Source organism: Elephantulus edwardii, unplaced genomic scaffold (genome assembly GCF_000299155.1).
Source record: "Elephantulus edwardii isolate Elephantulus edwardi_28Jun2011 unplaced genomic scaffold, EleEdw1.0 scaffold00109, whole genome shotgun sequence".
In the NCBI taxonomy this organism is placed as follows: domain Eukaryota; kingdom Metazoa; phylum Chordata; class Mammalia; order Macroscelidea; family Macroscelididae; genus Elephantulus; species Elephantulus edwardii.
In genome coordinates, this window is record NW_006399859.1 from 10,823,484 (window position 1) to 10,831,732 (window position 8,249).

The 8,249-nt window shown below is 39.2% G+C and overlaps 1 pseudogene; it reads right to left on the reverse strand.

Moving 5' to 3' along the window:
- Positions 1-715: 715 nt before the first annotated feature.
- LOC102847745 lies at positions 716-1,903 on the reverse strand (annotated as a pseudogene).
- Between the last annotated feature and the right edge of the window lie 6,346 nt (positions 1,904-8,249).

The following is an 8,249-nucleotide window of genomic DNA, read 5'->3' on the forward strand; positions in this document are numbered from 1 at the left end:
TCTCTTTGCCAATCTGGTTGCCTTTTATTTCCTTCTCTTGTCTATTGCCCTAGCAAGCGCTTCCAATACAATATTGAAAAAGAAGTGGTGACAGTGGCCATCCTTTTCTGATCCCTGCTGGCAAGGAAAATGTTTTAGTCTTTCTCCATTGAGAATGATGTTGGCTCTTAGCTTTGCATATATACTTTTCACTATGTTGAGGAAATTCCCTTCTATTCCAATTTTGTTGCATGTCTTTATCAGGAATGGGTGTTAGATTTTGTCAAATGCCTTTTCTGCATCAATTGTTGAGATCATATGGTTCTTGTCATTTACTTTGTTAATATAGTTAATTACAGTGATCATTTTTCTTATGTTGAACCATTCTTGCATAGCTGTTATGAATCCCACTTGGTCATGGTGAATTTTTTTTTATGTGTTTTGGATTCTATTGGCTAGGATTTTCATTTGATGGTAGTTTTCATTTTGATGGTGGTATCTATTTTATCAGAGATTAGTATTGCCACTCCTGGTTTTTGAGGTTGCCATTTCCTTGGTATATTTTTTTCCAGCCTTGATTTTGAGTCTGTCTTTTTCTTCCTTTTTTTTTTTAAATAAATAGCTTTATTTTTCCTCAATATACATTTAGAAAATAGATTGCAGAAAAGGCCTCATGAAGTAGACTGGAGGACTATGTACAGAGTCAAGAGTTCCAAACCCAAGGTCACATGGTAGCCTAGACCTTTCCCATCAGAGGTGAGGCAAGGTCTTTGGTGACTTTGGAGTTCAGCTGAGGAATTGTGCTGATCTTCAGGAGTCTGCTGCTCGCGTACTTATTCTTGACAGCAATGAATTTCGTTAAGTTTTCATTTACTTTGACTACATTTTTGGCCATGTGCTGCATGACTTCCAACAGCTCACTCTCTGTATATCCAGTGTAGTATTCCTGCTTTAAACTCCATTTTCCTTGGTCTAGAATTTTCTGAGACAAGCAGGAAGCAGCTGCTGCTACCTGAGAAGGGTGATAATGCACCATGTCATAGTCAATGAGAGTCAGCTCCATCAAATATTTGGCCAAAGTGTGCTGTTCAACATCAACCTCCCCAGCTTTCGATGCTCGTCTTAAGAAGTGTAGGGGCAAGGGTCGACCCAACTCAAACTTCAATTCTTTCAAAATTACAGTTTCCATTTCTCGGATTTGAAAACTGGTATAAGCATTGTCTGTGATATAAACGAAGTCTTCAATATTTGGAGAAAACATTTCCTCATACTTGGAAGCCAACAGCAGAGCTGTAATCCCAACCAGCTTCTTACGAGACACTGGCTGAATCTGTAAAAAGCGGTCCATAATGGTGATACACATATACAATGTTTCCTGTAGAAGCCTGAACTTGGAGTGGACTTGAACCAGCCAGTCCACCAGGATGGCACGCATGCGTCCATTGATATCACTTCCATCTAAAAAGTGTGGTCTTATGGACTGCAGAACCTCAAGCTGCCTTAGATATTGATAGATGTCCTTGACATAGTCACTGCAAAGCTGAAGGTTCTCCCCATCTTCATTATCAATATCCTCAATTTTGCCAAGCAAGGTATCAGAGAAAGCTTGGCATAGATTCTCTTCTCTTGTGGAGATATCCTCAGGTTGAGAAGATGGACCCTTTGACGCTAACATTTCCATCTGTACTGGTTTCACAGAAGCAGTAGGTTTTAGCTGTTTCTTGGCATTTGTTGCTTTGATGGCTTGAACAGGTACTTTGTCATTTTGAGGTTTCTTAGCTACTTGTGTGGCTCTGGTTGTAACTTTATTTCCAATTTCTTCTAAGACTCCCCGCCTAGTCACATGACTTTTTGTTTTAGAATTCATTTCTTTGCCAACATTTTCCAAATTATTGGACACCGTCGGCCGTCGGAGCAGCGCCATTAGTGAGGAAAAAGGTAAAAGTGACAGCCTGACCCGGGAGAGGTTGCAGACTGAAGTGGGTGGTCACAAACTTCCGTGACGCCGTTGGGCCTAATTTCTAGATCAGCACCGCCGGGAATCTCTCTTCCTTTTTTAAATGTGTCTCTTATAGGCAACATATTGATTGCTACTCTTTTTCTCTTAATTGTTGCATTTAGTCCATTCACATTAAGTGTGATTATTGTCAGGCCAAGTTTTATTTTGCCATTTTGCCATGTTTCTTTTTCTGTTGTTTCTGGTTACTACGGTTCATGCACTTTCCTTTGTCATCTCTGTGTGTAGGACTTCACTTAAAATTTCTCATAGTTTTGGTCTTGTTTTCACAAATTCCTTAAGGTTCTTCTTTTCTATAAATAATCTAATTTCCCCTTTGAATTTGATAGAGAGCTTTGCTGGATGTAAGGATCCTTGGCTGGCAATTGTTATCTTTCAACTTTCTGTATATGGCATCTCATTGTCTTCTTTCTCATGTGGTTTTCTACTGAGAAATCAGAACTTAATATAATTGTTTCCCCTTTGTAGGTAACTCTTTGTTTTCCTCATGCTGCTTTTAGAAGTCTATCCTTATCTTTTAATTTGAATTTAACTATGTATGTCTTGATGTTTTTCTTTTTGATTCTAGTCTAGTTGGTGTTCTCTGTGCTTCTTTAATGGGGATTTCCCCCCATTCTTCAAAATATCTGGGAAATTTTCTTCTAGTACTTCTTCCACAATCTTCTCAGTGATTTCCCTGTCACTCTCATATTCTGGAATTCCAGTCGTATGTATGCTCTTCCATTTGATGTCATCCCACAGAATTCTAATGTTTGCTTCATTTTATTTACGTCTCATCTTTGATTTTTCTTCAAGTATGTTTTTAGTGAGGCTCTTGTCTTTCAGCTCACTGACTCTCTGTTCTAACTCTTCATTTCTACTTTTTTGTCCTACCAGCAAGTTGGACAATTCTGCCATTTTAGTCTTAATTCTGGATTGCATTTACATGCTTTTCTGTTATTTCCAGTACTGTGTTGTCTGTACCCTGTCTTGTGATGATTTTTTAATTTCTTATAACTCTGTCTATTCTATCAATTTTTTCCTTCTGTCCTTTGTATTTTCATCCATATCTGTTCAAGTTTCTTCTCATCCATATTTTTCTTCTGGATTGTTATCTCTGAAGTGTTTGCTGTCTTATTGACTTCCATTGTTTCTTCCCATATTCTGGTTGAACTTCTGGAAGTCCCCTATCTATGTACTATTCTAGCCATTTTGTTTAAGTTATTAGATCTCCTTTATATTAACAAGCCTCCCCAAACTTCAACAAATTTTACCTCCCTCTGCAATGTTTCCAAGTCATTCTATTCATAGGAATTTTTGGATAGTGTCAAACCATCCACCCTCCCCTAAATATTCTGACTTTTTCACAAGATAGAACCATGTCATTAGTCATACTTGGATGTTCAGTGTCTAGTGAAAAAACAAACCAACTAACCTCACTACCATGGGGTCAGTTCTACATTCATAGTTATCCATCATTTCAAAGGCCATATAGATCTTAACAGGAAGAAACTCTCTCATCTTTCTCCTTTAGAGTAGTTTGTGTTTTCAAACCACCAATTTGTTAGCAGTCTAACACTTTTTCAATGAGTAGTAATTATCCCAAAATCATTTGAAGAAATAATAGGGTCATTATAGCTGAATTCTGAGATATCTGGTTTGATGACAATGTGATACAGGACTTTTAGTTACTGTAAACTGGTCAATCCTGAAGTCATACACAGAAAGATCACAGAGGCCATCCTGGAAGTAAGTTACCTAATAAGCTATCCTATTTTGAGGCATAATGGGAGGTGGGTTGTTATTGTTGTTAGTTGCCATTGAGTTTAGTACAATTCATTAGCAATCCTATCAGCCGACTTGACCTGTGCCATCCTCATCATCTCTGATAGACTGAGCACATTGATGAAGTCACCATGTCAATACTTCTCGTTGGGGATCTTCCTCTCCTTCGCTGCCCCTCCACCTTTCCAAGGATATGTTCCTTTCCAAGGAAAAGCCTCACATAGTTACATGTTCAAAGTGTAAAAGCCTTCACCATCTTTTCTTCCACAGAACACCAGGGCCCTCAATTCATCCTCTATCTTTAGCACGAAGTAGTGTTGGAGTTCCCTATTAATATCAGAGAAGGTATGAATGACAGATGAATGCAGTCAGTCAGTGATATTACTAATACTACGTAATTATGAAATAAGAAATGGATTAAGGGGAACAAAGCAAAGAAAAGCTATTTTTAAATCTCTCAATTCAGAGATCCCTCACGAACCTCCTGAGTAAGAGAAAGATTTTATATTGGGCCTTATTAATAAAGAACCCATTATAGTCTTGGTTTCTGCCATTCCAAGCCCCTTTTCAGAAAAGTGGATCATGTGATTCACCCCTGCTATTTTTTTAAATTATAAGATTAATAGATTGGTAACAGCTAGTAGGATCTTGGTAGAAAACTTTTTTAAAAATGGTGTTGGGTGCAACAATGAATGAATGAAATCCCAAAATCTCTGTAGATGTTCATTGAAATGAAAAATAAACAACCTAAATTTTAATAAAATGGTGTTGGTAACCTCTGAACAAGTTAATCGGTTCAAGCAGCACAGTGTAATGATTAAGAATACCTAAGCCAGAGAACCTACCAACTAGATAAGATACTTTACTTCTGTGTGCCTTAATTTCCTCCTTAGCAAGCTGGGAACCAAACTCATTAACCTTCCATCGGGTTTTGGAGGCTATACATTGTTTGGTAAAAGAGTGCCTATCTGGTCTGTCTGGTGGATTCTGTCCTCCAGAGAGGCATGACCTTTGGGTTAGCAGCATAACTTCCTACACACTACACTACAAGAAATGACCAGATAAAAACAGTTCAGAGAACAAACATATCTTTCTTGGAAAAAGTGTAACCAGGGTGCTTCTTAGAGCCAAGGATGAGGAAATTTTGTCTCAAACATTTTGGCCATGTTGTCAGGAAGGGTCAGTCCTTGGGAAAAAGATATCAAGCCAGAAAAGGTAGAGGGTCAGAGACAGGAAAGAAGATCTACATAAGATGGACTGACACAGTGACTGTAACAGTGAGCTTGGGCATTTAGGAAATCATGAGGATGGGGCAGGATTGGGCACAGTTCAGATTTGTTGTTCATAGAGTCACTATGAGTCTTAGTCAACTCAACAGCACATACAACAACAACAACAACAAACTCCATAAAATTGCTTTTTAAGATACACTGGGTCAATATCCGTAAAGTTCTTAGCTGAAGTGGATCTAAAAGTGCCATCTAACTAGGAGCTCTGATAACATAGTGTTTCACACTGGGTTTCTAACTGAAAGGTCAAATGAAGGTCACCAGACACACCATGTGAGAAAGAAGAAACAGTCTCCTTCCATAAAGATTTACAGCCTGTAAAACCCAATGAGGGGGTGAGCGAGGTCACCACAAATTGAAACCAAATCCACAGCAGTACTTTTATCATTATAACTAAGTAATTAACATACTATCCTCTGGTTTTACTAACTTTGTCTAGCATATAGGTCCTGTATTAGTCTTTATATTTTAATACATTTCAGGGAGCCCTGGTGGCCTAGTGGGTAAGAAGTCCTGCCAACCCCAAGGCAGGAGGTCTGAATTCACCAGCATTTCTGAGGTAAAAAGATAAACACTCTCTTTCAATGTGACTTAGAGCCTCTGAAAGTCAGCCAGGGGGTCAGCTATGAGTTGGTTCTGACTTAAGGGCATATAACAACTGAACAACTGACAGAACCCAACCTAAACGTTTAAGCAAAAAAAGGTTTTCATTTTTAAGAACTTAAGAATTCATATATTTTTCATGTATTCAATCTATATGTGTATTCAGTTATATATATTCAATTATATATAAAAATACATAAATAATCTATATAACTGAACATCTTCTTTTTTTTTAATCCAGACACTCACATAACTTTAGTAAGATTTGGTTTCCTTTTATCTCAGGTATGCTTTCTTCTATACTAACTTTTTTCTCATGCAGAGTCCTTGACAGGGGGCGGCGGGTTGGAGAGATGGGAAGGGACAAGATAGCTATTGACAATACTAGTCTTTACCTGCATCCCTGCAGGTAACCATCCTGGTGGGAAGAGTCAGATTTTCAGTGGCCCAAATTGGATCATGAACAGCCTATGCAGATGACACAACATTACTTGTTGAAACTGAGGACCTGGAGTGCTCCCTGCAGAAAGTCAAGGACTGTAGTCTTCAAAATTAATTGAAGCTCAATGTCAAGAACACAAAGATTCTCACCTCTGTGCCAAATGGCCACACCATAATAGATGGATAAGAGATTGGGGTTGTTAATAATTCACGATCAACATTCTTGACACCATCAATCAGGAAATAAAAAAACTAATTGCACTGGGAAAATCTGTGGTCAGGGACCTCTCCAGAGTACTGAGAAGCATCAGAAAGCTGGACAGTGACTAAGGATGATAAAAGAAGAATCAATTCCTTTAAGTTGCGGTGCTGGAGAAGAATATTGAACATATCATCGACAGCCAAGAAAACAAACAGATCTGTCTTGGAGAGGGCAAAACCAAGTTTATCCTTGGAGGCTAGGGTTTTGAAGCTCCATCTTACAGATCTTACAGACTTTGGGCCCAAGGCCAAGAGGAACTGGTCCTTGGAGACGGGCATCATGCTGGGAAGGGTGGAGGGACAGTGCAGTAGATGAAGACTCCAGATGAGATGGATTGACATAGTAACTGGGGTAATGGGGGTAAGACTGTCTGACTCAATCAGACTTGGTCAGGAAAGGGCAGGCTTCAGAGCTGTTTGATATGGGGTCGCTATGAGTCACAGGTGACTCGACAGCACATAACAACAGCACAGTGTAGTGGTAAGGATCGTGCTAGCAATGCAAAGGTGTGCGGTTCAAATCTACCAGCTGCTCTGCAGGAGAAAGATTAACAATCTCCTCCCATGCAATTGACGGCCTCTGAAAACCTGTTGGACGGTCAGCTATGGGTTGGTTCCAACTCCACAGCACACAACAATTATTCCACGCTGAGTGAGCAGAAAGATATTTCCACAAGAGTAAATTAAGAGGTGGTTGGTTACCAGGGAAAAAAGGGCAATGGATGCAGGTAGGGATAGATCTTGGCATTTATGGAGAATGAAACTTGGTAATTTTGGAACCCTCTTTAATATGAAAGGATTTCTGGCAGTGTAGTCTGCAGGGGGTTGTGCTGTTAACCCAAAGGCGGAGACTTTGGCAGCTCCAATCCACCAGCAGTTCTGAGGGAGAAAAATGGACAGTCTCCTCCTACTCAATTCATGGCCTCTGAAAACATGATAGAGGGTCAGGTAGGAGTTGGTTTCCATTGTGAAAGTTATATATGTAATGTTTAAAATGTATATGACAGTCAAAAAGAAAAGGCACGGGAATGAGTCTTTCTTTAGAATGAAAAAATTATAATAAACAATTTGAAGTTTCATATTCTTTTTTCTAAAATCTATGTAGGTAAATTACCAGAAATTCTTACATAGAAATGCTTGTCGATTGCAATTTAGCCTCCTCTTCCCACCTAGAATGCATCGTAACTCACAGCACTTACAGGAATCATACCCACCACTCACAGGAACCCCGTAAATCCAAGATTCTGAAGCTTCACAATAATTCTGCTTCTGGACGTGGGGAAAACAAAAACAACAGATGCCCTTTAATAGTAGATTCTTTGTTTTAAAGAATGAAGATCTGCCTTTATATACAAGTAAGTCTGCTTAGGCCACCATATATCTGGAGAACCTTAAGTCTTGGCAGTATAAGTGATCATTTCATACTTTGTGGCACTGGCCAAACCCAGCTGGATTTTTGCTACACTGATTTTAACAGCTCTGCACTAACGTAATTCAGTGCTTTAAAAGGCCATGTTTTATTTGGCTCTGATGCTTTCAACAAACTTACAGGGACTGTTGGCCTCAGGAACCAAAAGCTGAACCTGTCTTGCCACAGCTCCTGGCTATGTTCTAATTCTCTTCTTCCTTCTTTTCTTCCTCTTTTACTTTTTCTTCCTTATCTTACTTCTCTTTTCCCTCCTTTTCCACCACCTTTTCTTCCTCTTCTCTTTTCCTCCCCCCCCCCCCGACTGTTTTGACAGATCATTGAGTTCAGACAGTACATCATACATGAGGCCTAAATTATGAGCAAATTCCACTGACGTCAGGCAATTTGTACATCCAGTGAACTTGGCTCAAATTTTGGCATCGCTAAGCTGTGTCTTTCTGAGACACAGACAAGTGCCTTCAGGGCA